The sequence below is a fragment of the Loxodonta africana genome, unplaced genomic scaffold (assembly GCF_030014295.1).
Source record: "Loxodonta africana isolate mLoxAfr1 unplaced genomic scaffold, mLoxAfr1.hap2 scaffold_29, whole genome shotgun sequence".
NCBI lineage: Eukaryota > Metazoa > Chordata > Mammalia > Proboscidea > Elephantidae > Loxodonta > Loxodonta africana.
This window is the reverse complement of record NW_026975011.1, coordinates 817,467-841,487: the sequence shown is the minus strand read 5'-3', so window position 1 is coordinate 841,487 and position 24,021 is coordinate 817,467. Positions and strand designations below refer to the sequence as shown.

General features: G+C 39.4%; 1 pseudogene; it reads right to left on the bottom strand.

Moving 5' to 3' along the window:
- Positions 1–560: 560 nt before the first annotated feature.
- On the bottom strand, positions 561–23,653 carry LOC135229366 (CCR4-NOT transcription complex subunit 11-like; annotated as a pseudogene).
- Between the last annotated feature and the right edge of the window lie 368 nt (positions 23,654–24,021).

Below are 24,021 nucleotides of genomic sequence, written 5' to 3'. Positions count from 1 at the left end.
TGACATCAGGTAAGAAGGCTGTCTCTGGCCCTCCACCCAAAGATGTCTTTTGAAAGTCACATTCAGCAAGCCAGGCTTTGAACAGGAAAGAAAAGACTAGCAACTTTGGGTTAAAGAAGAGTAGCTGGCATGATCAATCCTGGTCAGGAACTTTCTTATAGTGAGTATTTAGTTTTGTGCATTAGAAAATCCTAAAAATCAATATATCTACTCTCAGTTTCTCTCTTTGACAGTAGATTTCATGGAACAACAGTTTCCTAATAGGTCAAATGTTTGAAAACTGCAATTGTTCCTTATGATTTCAGATTCAAAGGCCCAAGTTTCTGCCCTTGAAGCTTTATAGTTCCCTTTTTTTTGAATCACTGCAACATAGTCTTAATCTGATTTATCATCCTGTTTTCACCAGATGCTGCAGAAAAGTTATAACACCACAAACTGTAATGTTGCTTTTTAAGAGACAAATCCAGTCCCATCGAAGGGACCTATCAGTTTATGTTCTGAAAACAAGACCTAAGGGCTCTAAGTTCTTTTTGAAATCTACTGAAAAGAGTTAAAATTATCTTAATTCTATGCAAAAATATAATGCAGTGTTTTGGGGGTGATTTACCAAATTCTGTGCATCTTAAGCTCGCAAATTAAGCTACATGACCCAGAAAGTGGAATACAGAGCCTACATTATTTAACAGTAATTAAATTAGGGAGCATAGAGAGTTGCTGCCTTCTAAGATCCTCTTTCAGTGGAATGACTGACTCTCCTCGATGCCTGGGACCTGCAAAAGGTACAAATACATGGAATAGACCAGATATAAGAAAGACGTGAGTAATTAATTCAGTCAAGAATGACATTTGCCTAGTTATTTTTATTTTGCTTTTTAAACATTGCATCATGCTTAATAACTGTAGGGGTGAATACAAACCAAAAACAAGGAAAAAAACAAAAAACAGACACATATATTTCTGCCCACCCTTGTGCAAAAAGAAAAAGAGTACCAGTCTCTCTTTTTTCTTTTCTTTTTTTTCTAACAGCATTTCTTTAGAGTGCTTGCAAGTTGAAATTCTTAGCGACCCTATAAGGACAGAGTAGAACTGCCCCAAAGGGTTTTCAAGGAGTGGCTTGTGGCTTTGAACTGCCAAGGACATTTTGGTTTTCTGCCAAGCTCTTATATTCTTTTAAAGGACTAAATAAACTTGCCAGTTTTACAACCCAGGAAGGTTTTCTCAAGAACCTAGGATCCATCTCTTTGAAATGTAAATAACAGAAAGATAGCACCCCTCTCTGCATGGAAGTTTAAGGTAGGTACCAGTTCCTGTCAAGTCAGTTTGGAACTGGTGGTAGACTGGTTAAGAGCTTGGTTGCTAACCAAAAGTTCAGCAGTTCGAATCTACCAGCTGCTCCTTGGAAACCCTATGAGGTAGTTCTACAAACCACAGTTTCTGCAGTAATCAGCCCTCAAATGGTTAGGACTTGGTCAATAACTGCCAGCTTCCTTAATTTTTTGCCTTCACTCCCAACTTGGGATCAGAGAAACATACTCCCCTGACCAATTATGTAGGTTGCCCCGCTTCTCTTTAGTCTTCCTCCAACTTCCCATGCCAACAATGTCCAATAAGAGCACACCCTATGCAGCCTTTTTTTTCCACTATTAAACTTTCCCTCTCCACTGCCTGCCTTTGAGTCTCTGTAAAATACACGTGATGGTGGCTGACTCCTTTGTCATAGCCAGCTTCGAATAAAGTGCTTTTGCTTGTTCTCACTTGAGTGGCCTTTGTTTATTTTCACAAATGAAAATACTATAGAAAACTCAAATACCTTGGTGAGTTCAGTCAATTATAATGCCACTGTATTTCTCAGATTTGGTAACATTTCCTCTCTTGCTAGCAAACGAAATGCCAGCTCTGAATCATTTAATCTTTTCTGTCTTTTTCAGCTACAATGTAATCTTTACCTGCATCAGTGCCATTTTGCAAATGCTAACAATTGCTATGCCAATTGCAGGTGAAACATTTACCTCCCCTGCATGCTTCAAAAGAGAAATTCAGAATGTCTGTCCACAACCTTTAAGCTGGACATTGAGGCTGACCTGGGTAAAGAAGCCAAATCCCAGCTCTACCACTTCCCAGCATGTGGTCTTAGCTGTTACACTCTGCTGTAAGCTGCAGGTTGTTCATCTATAAATCTGGTTTAGTAAACCCTAACTCTAAAGGCTGGAGTAATAATTAAGTGAGATAATACATAAAAACAGTCAGCCCATCACCCACCTCCATGTAAGCATACTGCAATTGGTGCCTTCCCAGGTTGTACCTATGGTTGCAGTTGATGTTTTAATTACTGTCTTAGGCTGGGTTTTCTAGAGAATCAAAACCAGTAAAGCTTACAAATATATAGAGAGAGGAAAATTTACATCAAGGAAATGGCTCACACGTTTATAGAAGCTGGAACATTCCAGGTCCATGGGTCAGGATAGAGGCTTGGTTCTCCTGATTCAGGGAGCTACAGGGGCTGGAGAACCCAAGTTTGGCAGGACAGAGAGCAGAGCTCTTGTTCACAGGCTGTACAGATTGATGGACTCCAAGATCAGCAGGGAGGACCAAAGGTAAGCTGCTAGCTTGAGCACGAAGAACTGGAAGTCAGACAAACAGGAGCCAGCTGCAGGATATAAAGCCAGCAGAAGACCAGGAATCTTGCCAGAATGTCCAGTTCTATTCAATGCAGTCCACCTGACCAACCTTTTACTCACAGCAGATCCTATTATGGAGGTGTTCACATTATGTCAGATCTCACTGTGGAAGTGATCACATCATAATACGACTGCCAAACTACATCACAACTGCCAAACCACTGAGAATCATGGCCCAGGCAAGTTGATACACAACCTTGACCATCATAGTTACTGCAGTTAGCAGGGAAGGTATCTGTCAGGGACAACTCATCCGCCAGACTCTGAATCCTATTATTTATAATCCATGACATGTTCAATGCCCAAGACAACCAAGCAAACAGTCAAGAGAAGAACAGCAGCTCCTACACGCTCTTTGGTCCCCAAAGAATAATTCATCCTACTAGAACTAGAGTCAATATTTATTCAACTGTAGGTGACACATTTTGTAAACCTCAGTATGAATTACATAATAAAAGTTTTCCAAGGAAATCTACCTATAATTGTTCTATTTTCTTTATATTTATTCTTTTCCTTTCTGAATTAATTTACTTTTGAATACAAACTCTGGAAAGTATACTTATGATTGAAAGGGTCTAGTTTAATGGAATTAATGTAAAAGAATTAAAATTAAGAAGTTTAAATATGCATAATCTATTTTAATAATATAGCAATAGTAAAGCATTAAAACACATTCTTTACAACTTCTGAGATCTTTACACTAAGCAAAAAAAATCATGACATGGTATTGTTTGTTGCCATTGAGTTGATTCTGACTCATGTCTACCTCCTGTGTGCAGAGCAGAGGTTTTCAAGGCTGTGGTCTTTTCAAAACAGATTTCCAGGCCAAAGCTTTCTGAATACGTTCAAACCCCTAATCTTTCGGGTAGAAGTCTAGCACTCAACCTTTTGCACTACCCAGAGACCTGTTCCTGACATATAGTTTTATATATGTTCAGATGATTGACTACATTACTCATACTCATTGCTGTTGAGTAAATTGCGACTCATAGCTACCCTATAGGACAGAGTAGAACTGCCCCATAGGGTTTCCAAGGCTGCAAATATTTACAGAAGCAGACTGCCACATCTTTCTCTTCTGGAGAGGCTGGTGGGTTCGGCTGGTGAGTTCCAACTGCTGACCCTTTGGTTACCAACCAAGCGCTTTAACCACTGTACCACAAGTGCTCCATATATATATATGAGGTTTTATATATATATATATACACACACACTTATTTTTTCATTAAAAAAAGAACTTCAGTGTAAGGCACTGTTGTCCAAGAGTTAAATGAAGAGTAAAAGTCCACACGATACCACCTCACTATAATGTTTCTCAAACACATCATTTACCCTACCACAGACATGAGGGTAATAATAGCACCCACTCAGGAAGCTATTTGAAATGGTATTCCTCTCAAAGCACTAACTGGTGTTTTTCCTTAAAAAAAAAACAAATAAAAAATAAAACTTAAAAAAAGATTATGTTATACTAACAATAATTACAGAAGAACTAGTCTTGAGAGAGGGGGAGAAAAAACAAACAGAAAACTGTACCAGCTATTCCAGCCTAGAAAAAGCTTTCTAGTAGTTCCCAAGTTTTTGTAAGAGTCCCAAGGAATACATTTCCTCTGTTGTCTAGTAATCCCCACTATAAGAAGGGATAAATTTAGAAGTGTGCCCTTGGTTCAGATGGTGTTTAATGAGAAGTTAAGAGCTACCTGTGCAACTGGGCTCAAGAACCAGATTTCTCTTGGTCCTCTGAGGATTCAAAATACTCACCTAATGTCACATCAAGGACAGGATCACAAATTTTTAAGACTATCTTAATTTACTATCATGAAATACATTAGCACTGAAACCTCAGGAAAACTGGATTCATGAATTATCAGAAGTCTGCAACGTGGCTTTTAAACAAAAACAGGCACTTTGCTCTTTAGTGCTTATCTGCTCTTTTGCAATAATAGTTTTCTGAGATAACCGATCCTCCCATGGATAACAAGACACCTAAAAGACACATTTTTTTCAATTTCTTACCAAAAGTTCATCTAAAGGTAAAAAGTCATCCAGGAAAGTAAAACTTTAAGTAGATAAAGTATTGTTTATATGCACTACACCACGCAATCCACTCAGGGTTTTAACAGTTTTAAAAATTAAACCACGGTACGAGTGAACAATGACTGGTGTAGTTTCGATGAGGTATTACTTTGACATTTTAGTCTCAGAAGGGGTTTCCCCAGTATCCAACGTCTTCAACAACCAGAAAAGATCAGCAGCTTCTCATATCCTAAGGGGTTCAATACAGAATGCCTGAACTTCTATAAACAAGTCCTGCACGTTAATAATTTCGTTACAGATCAAGGATTGGAGGAAGACACAGACAAGGTGCACCAAATGACCCTTAAATTGTTCACAAGTAGAGATGCAATTGGATATATAAAGGTGGATAAATTCAAGAGGTAGATCAACAGCTGTAGTTAACTGATTTACAACTTCCATTGAATGTAAGGACATGTCGATATTGACCAGCACTTAAAAATACTCGGTTATCTGGTTCAACTGCATTAATTTCAGCAACATTTCTATAGCAGCTAGAGACTTGTTTTCCACGAGATCAGGAGGATTGGCTGGAGTCAGGTCAATATGATAAACAAGTTTTGCATTTTTTTTCAACTCACCAAGGAATGTGTTTGTTGAGGAGAAGATAAGGGGTGTTTGAAGGCTTTGGCCATTATCTGCTTCATCTCTATACCAGTGCTATTCTTAACAGACATTGACTTATCCCACTGAATTGCATGGTCGGTCTCCGTTGGATTTAGCCATGCCAACTCATCCTCACAAACATGGAGTGGAGGTGTTAGAAAAACGCTAGCCGAAAATGGCTTTCAATAGGTGGTTTTGGTCCACTGACTAAAGCTTCTGTGTTTTGAGAGGCAACCAAACTGTCAAATCCAAAAATGGAAGAATTGAGGTCTGGGTCACTGAGAATGCTAGGGAAGCTAGCTTTACTCTGCGTTGGCAATTCTGACTGGCACTCAGCTAAGGCTACTTGAAGCCCACTTATGTCCACACACTGACCCCTGTTTCCAACACCCATGAAAGCAATCTGGCGAGGTGCTTTTAAAAGAGTTCCCTTGATGGTTCCAGCGTTAGCTGGGAAAGAAAAAACTGTTCTGTTGGAGTTATAGGAGGTAAAAATCCTGAGAGTCGTGGTCAGTCTGGCTCCTGGCCACCACGCGCAGGCTTCACAGGGTTGAACAGGTGCCTGAAACTGGTAACAAAGGGGTTGGCTGCAAGCAGATTGAAGTTGTCAAGGATTTCATTTTACTTGGATCCGCAATCAACGGCCATGGAAGCAGCAGTCAGGAAATCAAAAGACACTGGGCAAATCTGCTGCAAAGACCTCTTTAAGTGTTGAAAACAAAGATGTCACTTTGAAGACTAAGGTGCACCTGACGCAAGCCATGGTATTTTCAATCACATCGTATGCACACAAAAGCTGGATGATGAATAAGGAAGGCCGAAGAAGAATTGATGCCTTTGAATTGTGGTGTTGGTGAAGAATATTGAATATACCATGGAATGCCAAAAGAACAAACAAATCTGTCTTAGAAGAAGTACAACCGGAATGCTCCTTAGAAGCAAGGATGGTGAGACTGTGTCTTACGTACTTTGGACATGTTATCAGGAGGGATCAGTCCCTGAAGAAGGACATCATGCTTGGCAAAGCACGGAGTCAGCAGAAAAGAGAAAGACCCTCGATGAGGTAGACTGACACAGTGGCTGCAACAATGAGCTCAAGCATAACAACGACTGTTAAGGATGGCTCAGGCCCGGGCAGTGTTTCATTCTGTAGTGCATAGTGTTGCTATGAGTCAGAACTGATTCAATGAGACATTGCTGTTACCCTGTGTTGGGCTTTGTTTTTTTTTTTTTTTTGATCTTGCTTTGTTTTTTTGGATTTCTCTGTCTGGGTTGACTTCTGGTTGATTTTCTAACCAAAGAACTCCCTTTAGTATTTCTTGTAGTTTTGGTTTGGTTTTTACGAATTCCCTAAACTTCTGTTTATCTGGAAATGTCTGAATTTCACCTTCATATTTAAGAGACAGTTTTGATGTATATATGATTCTTGGCAGGCAATTTTTTTCCTTCAATTTTTTAAATATGTCATCCCGTTACCTTCTTGCCTGCATGGTTTCTGCTGAGTAGTCCGAGCTTATTCTTATTGGCTCTCCTTTGTAGGTGACTTTTCTTTTATCCCTTGCTGCTCTTATAATTGTTTCTATCTTTGGTTTTGGCAAGCTTGATTATAATATGTCTTGGTGACTTCCTTTTAAGATCTACCTTATGTGGAGTCCGATGAACATCTTGGATAGATATCTTCTCATCTTTCACAATATCAGGGAAGTTTTCTGCCAACAAATCCTCAACAATTTTCTCTGTATTTTCTGTTATCCTCCCTGTTCTGGTACTCCAATCACTCGTAGGTTATTTCTCTTGATAGAGTCCCACATGAGTCTTAAGGTTTCTTCATTTTTTAAAATTCTTTTATCTGATTTTCTTCAAATATATTAGTACCAAGTGATTTATCTTTGAGTTCAGAAATTCTAGCTTCTATTTGCTCAATTCTGCTCCTCTGACTTTCTATTGAGTTATCCAATTCTGTAATTTTATTGTTAATCTTCTGAATTTCTGATTGCTGTCTCTCTATGGATTTTTCCACCTTATTAAACTTTTCATTATGTTCATGAATAATCTTTCTAATTTCCTCAATTACTTTATCTGTGTGTTCCTTGGCTTGTTCTGCATATTGCCTCATTTCCTTCCTGTTGTCTTGAAGGGAGGCTGAGAACATTTCCCTTGAGAAAAAGAACAAGACAAGGATGCCCTTTATCACCACTCATATTTAACTTTTTGCTGGAACTTGTAGCTAGAGCAATAAGGCAAGAAAAAGAAATAAAGGACATCCAAATTGGTAATGAAGAAGTGAAATGCTCCCTCTTTGCAGATGATATAATACTATACATAGAAACCACAAAAGCCTCCATGAGAAAACTACTGGAACTAATACAAAGATACAGTACAGGCACAGGATACAAGATAAACATACAAAAATCAGTTGGATTCCTATACACCAATAAAGAGAATGATGAAAAGGAAATCAGGAAAACAATACCATTTATAATATTCCCTAAAAAAATAAAATACTTAAGAATAAATCTAACCAGGGATATAAAAGACTTATACAAAGAAAACTATAAAGATATTTCATTCTTTCTGAAATTAAGAGGATTTTCTTCATCAAAGGTTTTTAGACAGTTTTGGTCTTTTTGCATCACATGGTGAAATTACGAAGACTTAGATGATATCTGTGTTAAAAGAGCATTAAAAATATTTTTTTTTCTGTATATTCATTTTCCCACTCTTGAACATACTGAAGTTCAGTTTGTATGTACTGGGGTGGTGGTGGTAATATTTAATAATTGTAACAATAGCTCTCTTTCATAGGGCCCTCCCTCTGTGCCTGTTTCTGTACTTACCACTTCACATTTACTTAATCCTTCCAAAATCTGTATGTGATTGATATTATTATATCCGTTAACTGACCCAGTTTGATGACACAAATTTTCCAAGATACCATAGTTGGTAAGTGACAGAGTCAGGATCTGAGCCCAGACAATCTGTTTTCAAAGATAGATCTTTTATACCATGGCCTCTTTCTGAACTAAAGATTGTGCCCAGTGCCTGAATGAGTGGACAACTCCAAGATGAAGAGTCTCAATGTCTTATCAGCTGAGTCAGTGAACTCTTCCTTATTTATGGCAAATTGTCTATTATGTTGTCTAGTGCCATCCTACAGGATTTACGTGGCTCTTTTTCAGTGCAGCCAACCAAAGCTAAGGTATGGATATGGATAAGCTATCGCAGCTGCCTTCCCTGCTCTTGCCCCATCACTTTGTGTCCTACCTGTGCCCGGTGGACCATCTGCTTCAGGCACTGCCACTTCCAGCATTGGGTTGAAAGCTGGAAAGGCTATGAAAGAGATGGGGCTGTAGCAAGGAGGTCTAGGGAAGCAGAAAGGGGAAGTCATTGGGAAAGTTTTTATGGAGTCAGAATCAAGGCTCTAAAGCAGGTTTTCCAGTTCTCAGTGCTGCCCAATAATTGCATCTTTCCATTGATTAGTCTGTTCTTTAGTATTCTATTCAACAAATGTTTATTGAGTGCTGCTATGTACCAGGCACTGTTCTAGGCAGTAGGTATCCAGCAGTGAATGAAAAACGGCAAGACTCTGCCTTCATGGAACATACCTCCTATTGTCAGGAAGACAGATAGTAAATAAACAGACAAATAAGATGGTGAAATGTGCTTTGGAGAAAAACATGAAGCTGCATAAGAGGAAAGGGAATTCTAGGAGAGGGTGAGAAGTTAGATGGGGGAAGGAGGATTGCTTTTAATGTAGGGTGGAAGGGAAGGTGTCTATGATAAGGTGACATATGAGTTGAGCACAGGCCATGGGAATGGCTGAAGGAAGACCATTTCAGGAGAGGGCACAAGTACAAAGGTCCTGAGGCAAGAGCATGCCTGATGTGTTTGAGAAACAGTAAGGAAACCAGTGAGGCTGTAATGGAGCAAGGGGAGAATGCAGTAGGAGGTGATACCAAAGTAGTAATGGAAGCCAGATCATGTAGGAATTGTCAGCCACTTAAAGGACTTTGACTTTTCCTTTGAGAGAAAAGGCAAAGTTTAAGTAGAAGAGTGACATAATATGACTTATGTTCCATACAAGCATTCCCTTCCACCACACTTTACCTCTGCATGAACATTAACAAAACTTTACATCCAAAAGAGTACAGTTCCTTTTACCTATACATCATGCTGGCTTCCAACAGAAAATTACAAGGCATACTATAAAGCAAAAAACAATCTGAAGAGAAAGGGCAGGTATCACAAGCAGACTCAGACAATGCCAGAGGTGTTAGAATTATCAGACTGGGGATTTCAAATAACTATGACTAATATGTTAAGGGCTCTCATGGAAAAAGTGGACAACATGCAAGAATAGATGAGTAGTCTAACCAAAAAAATTGTGAACAATAAGGAAATGTGAGAAATCAAAATTTGCAACAGAAATGAATAAGGCATTTGATGCACCTACTAGTAGACTGGAAATAGCTGAGGGAAGAATCAGTGAGCTTGAAGATATTTCAGTAGCAAATTCTCAAACTGGAAGTCAAAGAGAAAAAAAGATTGGAGGAAAAAAAAGGACTATCCAGGAACTGTGGGGCAATCACAAAACATGTAACATATGCATAATGGGAATACTAAGAGGAGAAGAGAGAAAGGAACAGAAGAAAGACTTGAAGCAGTAAGGACTGAGAATTTTCCAAAATTGTTGACAGACACCAAACTACAAATCCAGTAGGCCCAGAAAACACTAAGCAAGATAAATTCAAAACCAAAACCCGTTGCTGTCGGGCCGATTCCGACTCATAGCGACAAAGCAAGATATATAGGAAAAAATCTGCACCCAGGCATATCATATTCAAATTACAGAAAGTCAAACAAAAAGAGATAGTAACACCTCTTCCTTATTAATTGTTAGAACACATAGATGAATCAGTAAGGCTATAAAAGGTTTGAATAGCATTATCAACCAAATTAACCTAATTGCCATTTATGGAGTGGGAATTAGGTTAATTGCAGGTTAGGTTAACCATTGCAGAGTCTAATTCTTTGCAAGTATACATGCAACATTCATCAAACTAGACCGTATAACCCAAATTCTAACTCAGTGACCCCATGTGTTACAGTAGAACTGTTTCAAAGGGTTTTCTTGGCTCTAATCTTTATGGAAGCAGATTGCCAGGCCTTTCTTCTGTGGTGCCACTGGGTAGATTTGAACCACCAACCTTTAGGTTAGTAGACAAAAGCAAACCTCTTGTGCCACCTAAGGACTTTAGATACCCATTGCTATTGAGTCAGTTTTGACTCATAGCAACCCTAGTACTGGGTATAAGTGCCTCATAGGGTTTCCAAGGCTGTAGTCTTATGGAAGAATACTGCCACATCTTTCTCCTACAAAGTGGCTGGTGCATTCGAACCTCTAAGCCTTCAGTTAGCGGCCGAGTGCTTAACCATTGTACCACCAGGGGACCTTAAGTACCTTATACTGTTGAGTCGATTCTGATTCATAGTGACTCCATCGGACAGAGTAGAAGTGCCCCATGAAGTTTCCATGGAGCCACTGGTGAATTCAAACTGCTGACCTTTTGGTTAGCAGCCACATCCCTTAACCACTATGCCACTGCCCTAGAACAGCTTTCAATACATTAAGGAGGATCGGCATCATAGAGTATGTTATCTGACCACAATGCTATGAAATTAGAAACCAATAACAATAAAATATCTATAAATTTTCCAAATAGTAGAAAATTAAGCAGTGTACTTCTAAATAATTCTTGGTTCAAGGAAGAAATCACAAAGGAAATTAGAAAATACTCTTTTTAGTATAATAATATGTTTCTAGTGAAGGCTTACATAGCAGTTTAGGTTCTCATTCAACAATTTCTGCACAGATTGTTCAGTGACTTTGGGTACATTCTTCATGATTCATGAACTTTCTCAATATTTCTGTTATGGTTGTTCCACTTTCATTAATCTAGTTGCCCTGCCTCCTTGCATTCTTACCTTGGTTTTAAAGTAATTGTTGACTATTTGTTCTCATAAAGACGATTTTTTATAGGATCACAGCAGTCATGGGTGGTATTCTTTATTTTAGGAGCCTATCTATTATTTAGCTAAAAGATAACCTCAGGGTCTAGTTTCAGTTCAAGGTTTAAAGAGTATCTCAGGACAGTAGTCCTCCAGTCTCAACCAGTCGAGTAAGTCTGGTTTTTGCTTAGTTTTTTATGGATTTGAGGTTCTATTCCACATTTTTGTCCCATACTATCAGGGTCCATCTACTGTGGCCCTGATCAGAATGGTCGGAGGCGGTAGCCGGGCACCATCTAGTTTTTTTTTGGTTTCAAGGTAGATGAGGTCATGGCTCGTGTAGACTATTTGTCTTGTAGACTAGTTTCTTCTTTGAGCCTTTGGTTTCTTTCTTTCTTTTGTTCTGGATGAGTAGAGACCAACAGTTGTATCCTAGATAGGCAATTGCAAGCTTCCAATAATCTAATTTCCCTGACTCTTACATTCTCATCTTTGTTTTAAAGTAATTGTTTACCATTTGCTCTCATATAGATGATTTTTTTTAAGCGGCACATTACTTATGAGAGGTATTCATTACTTTGTGAGGCAATCTGTTATTTAGCTACTGGCATTAGTTTCAGTTCAAAGTTTGAAGAGTATCTCAAAGCAGTGATTTCAGGGAGTCCTCAAGTGTGAACCAGTCCAGTAAGCCCCCCTCTTTTTCTGTATTTGATGATAAATATATATATTTTATTTAATTTTTATTTTGCTTTGAGAGAAAGTTTACAAATCAAGTCAGTCTCTCTCATAAAAACTTATATACACCTTGCTACCAAAACCAAACCCACTGCCATTGAGTCGATTCCGACTCATAGGGACCCTATAGGGCAAAGAAGAACTGCCCCATAGAGTTCCCACGGAGCACCTAGGTGGATTCGACCCACTGACCTTTTTTTTTTTTATTAACTTTTATTGAGCTTCAAGTGAACGTTTACAAATCAAGTCAGACTGTCACATGTATGTTTATATACATCTTACTCCACACTCCCACTTGCTCTCCCCCTAATGAGTCAGCCTTTCCAGTCCCTCCTTTCGTGACAATATTGCCAGCTTCCCACTCTCTCTATCCTCCCATCCCCCCTCCAGACAGGAGATGCCAACACAGTCTCAAGTGTCCACCTGATATAATTAGCTCCCTCTTCATCAGTGTCTCTCTCCCACCCGCTGTCCAGTCCCTTTCATGTCTGATGAGTTGCCTTCGGGAATGGTTCCTGTCCTGTGCCAACAGAAGGTTTGGGGACCATGACCACCGGGATTCCTCTAGTCTCAGTCAGACCATTAAGTATGGTCTTTTTATGAGAATTTGGGGTCTGCATCCCACTGATCTCCTGCTCCCTCAGGGGTTCTCTGTTGTGCTCCCTGTCAGGGCAGTCATCGATTGTGGCCGGGCACCAACTAGTTCTTCTGGTCTCAGAATGATGTCGGTCTCTGGTTCATGTGGCCCTTTCTGTCTCTTGGGCTCTTAGTTGTCGTGTGACCTTGGTGTTCTTCATTTTCCTTTGATCCAGGTGGGTCGAGACCAATTGATGCATCTTAGATGGCCGCTTGTTAGCATTTAAGATCCCAGATGCCACATTTCAAAGTGGGATGCAGAATGTTTTCATAATAGAATTATTTTGCCAAATGACTTAGAAGTCCCCTTAAACCATGGTTCCCAAACCCCCGCCCTTGCTCCGCTGACCTTTGAAGCCTTCATTTTATCCCGGAAACTTCTTTGCTTTTGGTCCAGTCCAACTGAGCTGACCTTCCATGTATTGAGTATTCTCCTTCCCTTCACCTAAAGCAGTTCTTATCTGCTAATTAATCAGTAAAAAAACCTCTCCCTCCCTCCCTCCCTCCCTCCCCCCCTCGTAACCACAAAAGTATGTGTTCTTCTCAGTTTATACTATTTCTCAAGATCTTATAATACCCACTGACCTTTTGGTTAGCAGCTGTAGCACTTAACCACTACTCCACCAGGGTTTCCTATACACCTTGCTACATACCCCCAATTACTCTCCCCCCTAATGAGACAGCCTGCTCCCTCCTTCCACTCTCTTTTTACGTGTTCATTTCACAAGCTTCTAAGCCCCTCTACCCTCCCATCTCCCCACCAGTCAGGAGGTGCCAACATAGTCTCAAGTGTCCACCTGATCCAAGTAGCTCGCTCCTCACCAACATCCCTCTACTACCCATTGTCCAGTCCAATCCATGTCCGACGAGCTGGCTTCTGGAATGGTTCCTGTCCTGGGCCAACAGAAGTTCTGGGGACCATGATCATCGGGGCCCTTATGAGAATTTGGGGTCTGCATACCACTGTTCCCCTGCTCCCTCAGGGGTCGTCCACTGTATTCCCTGTCAGGGCAGTCATCGGTTGTGGCCGGGCACCATCTAGATCTTCTGGTCTCAGGATAATGTAGTCTCTGGTTCATGTAGCCCTTTCTGTCTCTTGGGCTTGTAATTACCTTTTGTCCTTGGTGTTCTTCATTATCCTTTGATCCAGGTGGGTTGAGACTCATTGATGCATCTTAGATGGCTGCTTGCTAGCATTTAAGATCCCAGAAGCCACTCTTCAAAGTGGGATGCAGAATGTTTTCTTAATGGATTTTATTATGCCCAGGGACTTAGATGTCCCCTGAAACCATGGTCCCCAAACCCCTGCCCCTGCTTCACTAACCTTTGAAGCATTCAGTTTATTCAGGAAACTTCTTTGCTTTTGGTTTAGTCCAGTTGTGCTGACCTCCACTGTATTGACTGTTGTCCTTCCCTTCACCTAAAGTAGTTCTTATCTACTATCTAAGTAGTAAATATCCCTCTCCCACCCTCCCTCCCTCCCTCCTCTCATAACCACTAAACAATGCATTTTCTCAGTTTAAACTATTTCTCAAGATCTTATAATAGTGGTCTTATACAATATTTGTCCTTTTGCAACTGACTAATTTCACTCAGCATAATGCCTTCCAGGTTCCTCCATGTTATGAAATGTTTCACAGATTCCTCACGGTTCTCTATTGATGTGTAGTATTCCATTGTGTGAATATACCATAATTTATTTATCCATTCATCCTTTGATGGGTACCTTGGTTGCTTCCATTTTTTTGCTATTGTAAATAGTGCTGCAATAAACATGGGTGTGCATATACCTGTTAGTGTAAAGGCTCTTATTTCTCTAGGATATATTCCGAGGAGTGGGATTGCTGGGTCCTATCATGGTTCTATTTTTAGCTTTTTAAGGAAGCGCCGAATAGATTTCCAAAGTGGTTGTACAATTTCACATTCCCCCCAGCAGTGTATAAGAGTTGCAATCTCTCCACAGCCTCTCCAACATTTATTATTTTGTGTTTTTGGATTAATGCCAGCCTTGTTGGAGTGAGATGGAATCTCATTGTAGTTTTGATTTGCATTTCTCTAATGGCTAATGATCGAGAGCACTTCCTCATGTATCTGTTAGCTGCCTGAATGTCGTCTTTAGTGAAGTGTCTCTTCATATCGTTTTCCCATTTTTAATTGGGTTGTTTGCCTTTTTGTGGTTGAGTCTTAGCAGAATCATGTAGACTTTAGAGATCAGGTTCTGGTCGGAGATGTCATAGCTGAAAATTCTTTCCCAATCTCTAGGTGGTCTTTTCACTCTTTTGGTGAAGTCTTTAGATGAGCATAGGTGTTTGATTATTATTAGTTCCCAGTTATCTGGCTTCTCTTCAGTTTTTTTAGTAATGTTTTGTATTCAGTTTATGCCATGTATTAGGGCTCCTAACGTTGTCTCTATTTTTTCTTCCATGATCTTTATCGTTTTAGACTTTATGTTTAGGTCTTTGATCCATTTGGAGTTAGTTTTTGTGCATGGTGTGAGGTATGGGTCTGGTTTCCTTTTTTTGCACGTGGATATCCAGTTATGCCAGAATCATTCCAGCATCATTTGTTAAAAAGACTGTCTTTTCCCCAATTAACTGACACTGGGCCTTTGTCAAATATCAACTGCTCGTATGTGGATGGATTTATATCTGGGTTCTCAATTCTGTTCCATTGGTCTATGTGTCTGTTGTTGTACCAGGCTCTTTTAACTACTGTGGCTGTATAATAGGTTCTAAAATCAGGTGGAGTGAGGCCTCCCACTTTCTTCTTCTTTTCCAGCAATGCTTTACTTATCCAGGGTTTCTTTCCCTTCCATATGAAGTTGGTGATTTGTTTCTCCATCTCATTAAAAAATGCCGCTGGAATTTGGATCAGAATTGCATTGTATATATAGATGGCTTTTGGTAGAATAGACATTTTTACAATGTTAAGTCTTCCTATCCATGAGCAAGGTATGTTTTTCCACTTACTTATGTCCCTTTTGGTTTCTTGTAGTAGTACCTTGTAGTTTTCTTTGTATAGGCCTTTTACTTTTCTGGTTAGATTTATTCCTAAGTATTTTATCTTCTTTGGGGCTACTGTGAATGGTATTGATTTGATGATTTCCTCTTTGATCTTCTTTTCGTTGATGTAGAGGAATCCAAGTGATTTTTGTATGTTTATCTTATAATCTGATACTCTGCTGAACTATTAGTTTCAGTAGTTTTCTTGAGGATTCTTTAGGGTTTTCTGTGTATAAGATCATGTCATCTGCAAACAGACATATTTTTACTTCTTCCTTACCAATCTGGGTGCCCTTCATTTCTTTATCCAGCCTCATTGCTCTGGCTAGGACCTCCAGCACAATGTTGAATAAGAGTGGTGATAAGGGGCACCCTTGTCTGTTTCCCATTCTTAAGGGGGATGTTTTTAGAATGTCTCCATTAAGGATGATGTTGGCTGTTGGTTTTGTATAAATGCCCTTTATTATGCTGAGGAGTTTTTCTTCTACTCCTATTTTGTTGAAAGTTTGTATCATGAATGGGTGCTGGACTTTGTCAAATGCCTTTTCTGCATCAATTCATAAAATCAAGTGGTCCTTGTATTTTGTTTTATTTATATGGTGGATTACACTAATTGTTTTTCTAATATTGATCCATCCTTGCATAACTGGTATAAATCCCAGTTGGTTGAGGTCGATTATTTTTTAGATCTGTTGTTGAATTCTATTGGCTAGAATTTTGTTGAGGATTTTGCATCTATGTTCATGAAGGATATAGGTCTGTAATTTTCTTTTTTTGTGTGTGTTGTCTTTAGCTGGTTTTGGTATCAGGGATATGCTGGCTTCATAGAATAAGTTAGGGAGTATTCCATCCTTTTCTATGCTTTGAAATACCTTTAGTAGTAGTGGTGTTAAGTCTTCTCTGAAAGTTTGGTAGAACTCTGCAGTGAAGCCGTCAGGACCAGGGGTTTTTTTTTTGGGGGGGGGGGAGTTTTTTGATTTTCAATCTCTTTTTTGTTATGGATCTATTCAGTTGTTCTACTTCTGTTTGTGTTAGCTTAGGTAGTTAGTGTGTTTCTAGGAATTCATCTATTTCTTCTGGGTTTTCAAATTTGTTAGAGTACAATTTTTCATAGTAATCTGATAGGATTCTTTTAATTTCAGTTGTATCTGTTGTGATATGGCCCATCTCATTTCTTTTTTGGGTTATTTATTTCCTTTCCTGTATTTCTTTAGTCAGCCTGGACAATGGTTTTCAATTTTGTTGATTTTTTCAAAGAACCAGCTTTTGGGCTTGTTAACTCTTTCAATTGTTTTTCTGTTCTCTAATTCATTCAATTATGTTATAATTTTTATTATTTTTTTCTCCTGGTCCCTGAAGGTTTCTTTTGTTGCTCTCTATTTGTTCAAGTTGTAGGGACAGTTCTTTGATTTTGGCTCTTTCTTCTCTTTATATGTGTGCATTAATTGATATAAATTGACCTCTGAGCACTGCTTTAGCTGTGTCCCAAAGGTTTTGATAGGAAGTGTTTTAAGTTGCGTTGTATCCTATGAATTTCTTTAGTCCCTCCTTAATGTATTGTATAACCCAGCCGTTTTTGAGCAGGGTATTGTTCAGTTTCCAATATTTGATTTCTTTTCCCTGGTTTTTCTGTTATTGATTTCTACTTTTATGGCCTTATGCTCTGAGAAGATGCTTTGTAATATTTCAATGTTCTGGATTCTGTACAGGTTTGCTTTATGACCTAATATGTGGTCTATTCTAGAGAATGTTCCACGTACACTAGAAAAGAAAGTATACTTTGCAGCTGTTGGGTGGAGTGTTCTGTATAAGTCTATGAGATCCAGTTAGTTGATTGTGGCAATTAGATCTTCGGTGTTTTTGTTCAGCTTCTTACTCGATGTCCTGTCCTTCATTGAAAGTGGTGTTTTGAAGTCTCCTACTATAATTGTGAAGGTGTCTAATCTCACTTGTCAATTCTGTTAGAGTTTGTTTTATGTATCTTGCAGCCTTGTCATTGGGTGCATAAATATTTAATATGGTTATATCTCCCTGGTAAATTGTCCCTTTAATCATTATGTAGTGTCCTTTTTTATCGTTTGTGGTGGATTTAAATTTAAAGTCTAATTGGTCAGGAATTGATATTGCCACTCCTGCTCTTTTTTGATTGTTGTTTGCCTGACACATTTTTTCCATCCTTTGAGTTTTAGTTTATTTGTGTCTCTAAGTCTAAGGCATGTCTCTTGTAGGCAGCATATAGACGCATCATGTTTTTTTATCCAGTCTGTGGCTCTCTGTCTCTTTATTGGTGCACTTAAGCCATTTACATTCAGCATAATTATAGATAAGTGTGAGTTTAGTGCTGTCATTTTGATGCTTTTTTCTGTATGTTGTTGACTATTTCATTTTTCCACTTCCTTTTTTTGTGCTGAGAAGTTTTTCTTTGTAAATTGTGTGTTCCTCATTTTCATAGTAGTTGAATTTATTTTTGCTGAGTTTTTATGGTTATCTTGGTTTTTATTTTGAAGTATGGAATTGTTAGACCTCTTTGTGGTTACCTTAATATTTACCCCTATGTCTGTAAGTAAAAACCTAACTTGAATCATCCTATATCGCCTTGGTTTCCTCTCCATATGGAAGATCTATGCCTCCTGTATTCAGTCCCTCTTTTTTGATTATTGTAATCTTTTACGTAATGACATCAATGGTTCCCTGTTTTGATCTTTTTTTATAATTAATTTTATTTTGTGTTTGTGATATACCTATCTGAGTTGATATCAGGATGTTCTGTTTTGTGACCTTGTGTTGTGTTGGTATCTGATATCATTGATTTTCTGACCAAATAATTTTCTTTAGTAATTCTTATAGCTTTGGTTTGGTTTTTGCAACTTCTCTAAGCTTGTGTTTATCTGTAAATGTCTTAATTTCACCTTTTTATTTCAGAGAGAGTTTTGCTGGATATATGATTCTTGGCTGGCAGTTTTTCTCCTTCAGAGCTCTATATATGTCATCCCATTGCCTTGTTGCCTGCATGGTTTCTGCTGAGTAGTCTGAACTTATTCTTATTGATTGCCCTTTGTAGGTTACTTTTCGTTTATCCCTGGCTGCTTTTAAAATTTTCTGTTTATCTTTGGTTTTTGCACATTTGGTGACAATATATCTTGGTGATTTTCTTTTGGGATCTGTCTTGTATGGGGTTCGATGAACTTTTGGATATATATCTTTTCATCTTTCGCAATGCCAGGGAAGTTTTCTGCCAACAGATCTTCAACTATTCGCTTTGTATTTTCTGTTATCCCTCCCTTTTCTGGAACTCCAGTCACATACAAGTTATTCTTCTTGATAGAGTCCCACATGATTCTTAGGGGTTCTTCATTTTTTTTAATTCTTTTATCTGATTTTTCTTCAATTATATTGGTATCAATTGACTTATTTTCCAACTCCCCCACTCTGCAAACTAATTCCTCGATTCCGCTCCTCTGACTTCCTACTGAGTTGTCCAATTATGTAATTTTATTGGTAATCTTTTGGATTTCTGAATGCTGTCTCTCTATGGATTCTTGCAGCTTATTAATTTTTCACTATGTTCTTGAATAATCTTTTCGATTTCTTCAACTGCTTTATCTGTGTGTTCCTTGGCTTTTTCTGTAGATTGCCTTATTTCATTTCTGAGGTCATCCCTGATGTCTTGAAGCATTCTGTACATTCGTTTCTTATGTTCTATATCTGGCAACTCCAGGAATGTATCTTCATTTGGGAAAGATTTTGATTCTTTGATTTGGGGGTTTGTAGAAGCAATCATGGTCTGCTTCTTTATGTGATTTGATATCGACTGCTGTCTCCGAGCCATCTATAAGTTATTGTAATGATTTATTTTATATTTGCTTACTGTGTCTTATCTTCTTGTTTCGTTTTGTTTCAATACACACAGATGGGCTACTAGAGTGAGCTAACTTAATTATTGGAGCCTTTGAATTGCTTATTCCTGTTACCAGCTGGTTTGAGCTGTTACCCAGTATATGAGCGTATGTATCTATTCACTATTCTTGAATCGAATCAGCTCAGGTGTTCTGATAGTGGGTCAGCTAGTGTGTGGTGTAGGCTCTCTGCTACTGACTTAGAGGAGTAGTGGTGATGGTTGTATGTACCAGTTTCTTGTAACAGCAGGGGGTCACACTCTGAGGAGGGCAGGGTGCTGACAGCCTTCCCCCAAGTGCCAGTGAGGTAGGTGTGTCTCTATTCCTAAAGCACTTTGGTAGGTGGGCTCTGCAGCTGTACCTTAGGCACCCAATGCTTGTACCTCTAAAAATTGGTAGGCATTGCTATCCTCTGACCCCTTTAGCAGCTGGTTAGGTGGTGTGGATGGAACCTCAGCCCTCAGTTCCATGCTACAGATCAGTGAGCTCTCTGTTTAATAGGTAGAGTGGTCCAAAACTTGCCTTCCCACTGGTCAGCTACAACAATTACAGCTGATCTCTAAAAGAATTGCCTTTGCATTAAAATAGCCACCTGGTTCCAGGTAGGGGTGAAAGCCAAAGACTGTGGATCTCTTATACCTGGATGGTGCTTGTTCTGTAATGCTATTCCAGTTTAGAGAAATCAGGAAAGGATTTTTCACCTGATTGTTAGTTGCTGCTTTTCCAGGCCAGGATGGGTTAGAAAAGAAAAAAAAAACCTGCAAAGCACTTCAATCTCTGGCCCAGGGAATTCCAATGTTAATGAAGCTGCCTGGGGCAGGGAGGGGAGGGATCAGATAGATAAAAAAAAAATTAGATAAACTTACTTCTCTTGTTTCATGAGGACTGTTTTATCTGAGATTCCGGAGGAGTGTGTAGCCTGTGTGTGCTGGCTAGGTCCCTGCGGAGATTGCCCAGGGGGTTAGCGCTGCAACCTTGCTTGCCTTGTCTCAGGAAGCCACGATCATCTCCATAGCTCTGCTTCCAAGACTCCGCAAGGGTTCAGGTCTGGGACGTGGCTTGCCCGGCCCTGGAACTGGTCGCTTCTTCAGCGAGCGGTTTCTCATTCCCCTAAGGGCTCAGGGCTGGGGAGGAGCTAGCCTGACTCCGGGACTGCTCCTTCCTTCAGCGCGTGGATTCTCACTTCCCTGTCACTCAGGTCAATTCCCTAGTTCTCAGTTTGATGGTCAGCGTTCCTAGATTGCCATGTATGTAATTGCTTCACTTGTTTTTCTGAATCTTTTGCAAGAGGGGTCAGCTGGAGCTTCCACCTAGTCAGCCATCTTGGTCCCCCCCAATTTTTTTTAAATGAGTTGAAATTCTGTGCCACATTTATCTCCCATGCTATCAGAATCCATCTATTGTGGCCCTGATCAAAAGGGATGGTAGTGGTATCTGGGCACCATCTAGTTCTTCTGGCCTCAGAATAGATTAGCTCGAGGTTTGTGTAGACTTTGTTTGTCTTGTAGGCAAGTTTCTCCTTTGAGTCTTTGGTTTTCTACATTGTCTTTTGCTGCAGATGAGTAGAGAACAATAGTTGTATCATAGAAGGCCACTCACAAGCTTTGAAAACCACAAACACTACCAGCAAATGAGGATATAAAACATAACTTTATGAACCATATCATGCCAAGATGTTCTATGAGACTCTGGTCCTAATAACTTCAAATCCAGAAAGCCAATCCTGCTGGTTTCATCTCAGTGTCCTCTTTTTCTGATAGGGTGATCTGACCTTCTTTATTTTCCCCCATGTCGTGTGCAACATCAAACACACCAGAGGGTGTCATGTGACCATGATGGACCCCAGTTGACTCCACATAGGCCTCCTACCTTACTTGTACCCACTCAAGGACTTCTGCACCTTATGGCGACTCTCTTTTCTTTTGGTGGATTCTACCGCTTAAAAGTGTACTGACACCTCTTTCCTGGAATAATCAAGTAACTTCTCTGTACTACAAATGGATCCCTTGTAGCCTGGCCAGTCTGCTTTATATGTTCAGTATAGCATTATTCCCAACATGACAACTGTACTTTGCAGTAATTATGTACTCTTTTTTTGGCGGAATGGTGCTTGGCCTCCTTTTATATTGTAAAATACCACGTATTTTAAATACGATATTTAATAATTCATGCTAGGTTTCATAGGTTTCTTTTCCTTTGGTTTTGAATATTCTTTTTCTTGTTGCTTTGTTTTTAGCAGTGACTCCCTATGCTTTGTGTCTTCAGTTCTCCTAGCCATTAATCTGCTCTATATCTTTGTGTGTTGTAGATTTTCCTGTAAGCGGGATCAAGCAATAATTGTTCTTGGGATTTCAGTTATTTCACACAGAACAATGTTTTCAAGGTTCATCCATTTATTGCAAGTAACAGAACTCCACTGCTCTTGTCACTGCTTAATATTGCATGTATCTATTTGTCATGTTTTGCTTATCCAATCATCTTTTGATGGACACTTGGGTTGTTTCCACCTTTTTCATTCAGTGAATAATGCTACAATGAACATGAGTGTCCAAGTACCTGTTTCCTTACTTTCAGTTCATTTGTGTACATGCCTGGGAGTGGAATAACAAGGTCATATGATAATTCTATGTTAAATTATTTGAGGATCCACCAAACTGTATTTTACAGTGGCTGCAGCACATTATATCCCCAGTAGCAATGCACTCCCAGTTTGTTCACGTCCTCACCAAATCTTTTTTTTTTTTCCTTGTTTGTTCGTTTTTATTCTGGCAACATCCATCGATGTGGTAAGGAATGACACCTCTCTGACTGATAATGTTGAACATCTTTTCATGTGCTTACTGGCCATTTGTATATTTTCTTTGGAATAATGCCTTAACGTCTTTTGTCCATTTTTAAGATAGATTGTTGGTGTTTTTGTATTTAGCTCAGGCAGTCTATGTATCTGGATATGAAACCTTTAAACAGAGTAGAGATTCCGAGTACATTCTCACAATCAGTAGTTGTCTTCACTTTCTTGATAATGCTCATTGTTGCACAAAATATTTAAATTTTCACCGAGAGAAATTTATCTATTGTTTCCTGTGTCACATCTACGAAAATGTGGGACAAAAACCCTAAAATATAACCCTGGGTTATATTTCTAAGGGTTTTATGGTTTTAGCTCTCATATTCAGGTCATCGATCCTTTTAGAGTTAATTTTTGTATTTGATGTAGAGTATGTGTCCAACTTCATACTTTTAAATATGGAGATCCAGTTGTTCCAGCATCATTTGTTGAAGGGACTATTCTTTGCCCATGGAATGGGCTTGCATCATTGTTGAAACAAATTGGGCAAAGATGTATGAATTCATTTCTGGGCACCCTATTCCTTTAGTCTCTATGTCTATCCTAATGCCAGTACAAAACTGTTTTGTTTACTGTGTGTTTGTAGTGATACTTTAAATCTTGAAGTGTGAGCCCCATACTTTCTTCTTCTTTTCTAAAATTGTTTTGTATATTCAGAGCCCTGTGTGTTTGCAATATTTCTGTTATACAGACTTGGTAGATGTTTTTGAGTTCTTGCGTGTTTCTTTTTCTCTGTTTTACTGAATTTGTAAGTGGTAAGACATGAATTCTGGGATTTAGGAGAGAGGAATAGGAGATTCTCAGCATCTCGACCCAGGACTGAAAATTCCACATTAAGATGGCATGAAGGAGATTGCCGGAAGGGCTGGTGATGAACAGAGCTGGGAGATCTGGGGCTCATTTTTGTGAGGTCTATGTCATGGGTTGGAGAGAGAATGTACCCTGAAGAACCAAGTCCTCCTACGATGGAGAAAAGTGAAACATGCTTGGCTGTGCCCTGGCTGCCATCAAGGGCACAAGGAGGGTCAAGGTAGCAGAGTCCATAGCATCACAGTTTTGGGAGATGGGCAGGGCCGGCATGTCCCTGGCTGCCATCAAGGGCACAAGGAGGGTCAAGGTAGCAGAGTCCATAGCATCACAGTTTTGGGAGATGGGCAGGGCCGGCATGTTCTCTGAATGAAGCTACTTTCCCAACATCACAGTGCTCATCTATAGTGTGGAGGTGCCTTTTTATAATAAGAACTCCCCACACAGCCATTTAATGAGACCCTGGGTAAAGAGGTCTCATCACAGAGACAGATGTCAATCCCCTTCCTGTTCAAAAATATAAGAAGTCCTCAGGGGCTTCTCACCAGCTCTACCCTGTGGCCTCCGAATGGTGACTGCCAAAATCAGCAGACTCTGAAGCTGTTCCTCACTAAGTACCTGAAAGACAACAGGGAGTTGAAGCAGAATCTGAATCCATGCTCTAAATCTTGGTTGAGAAGATGGTTACACGATGATATTTAAAATTCCTGAAGTTCACTAAATTATAA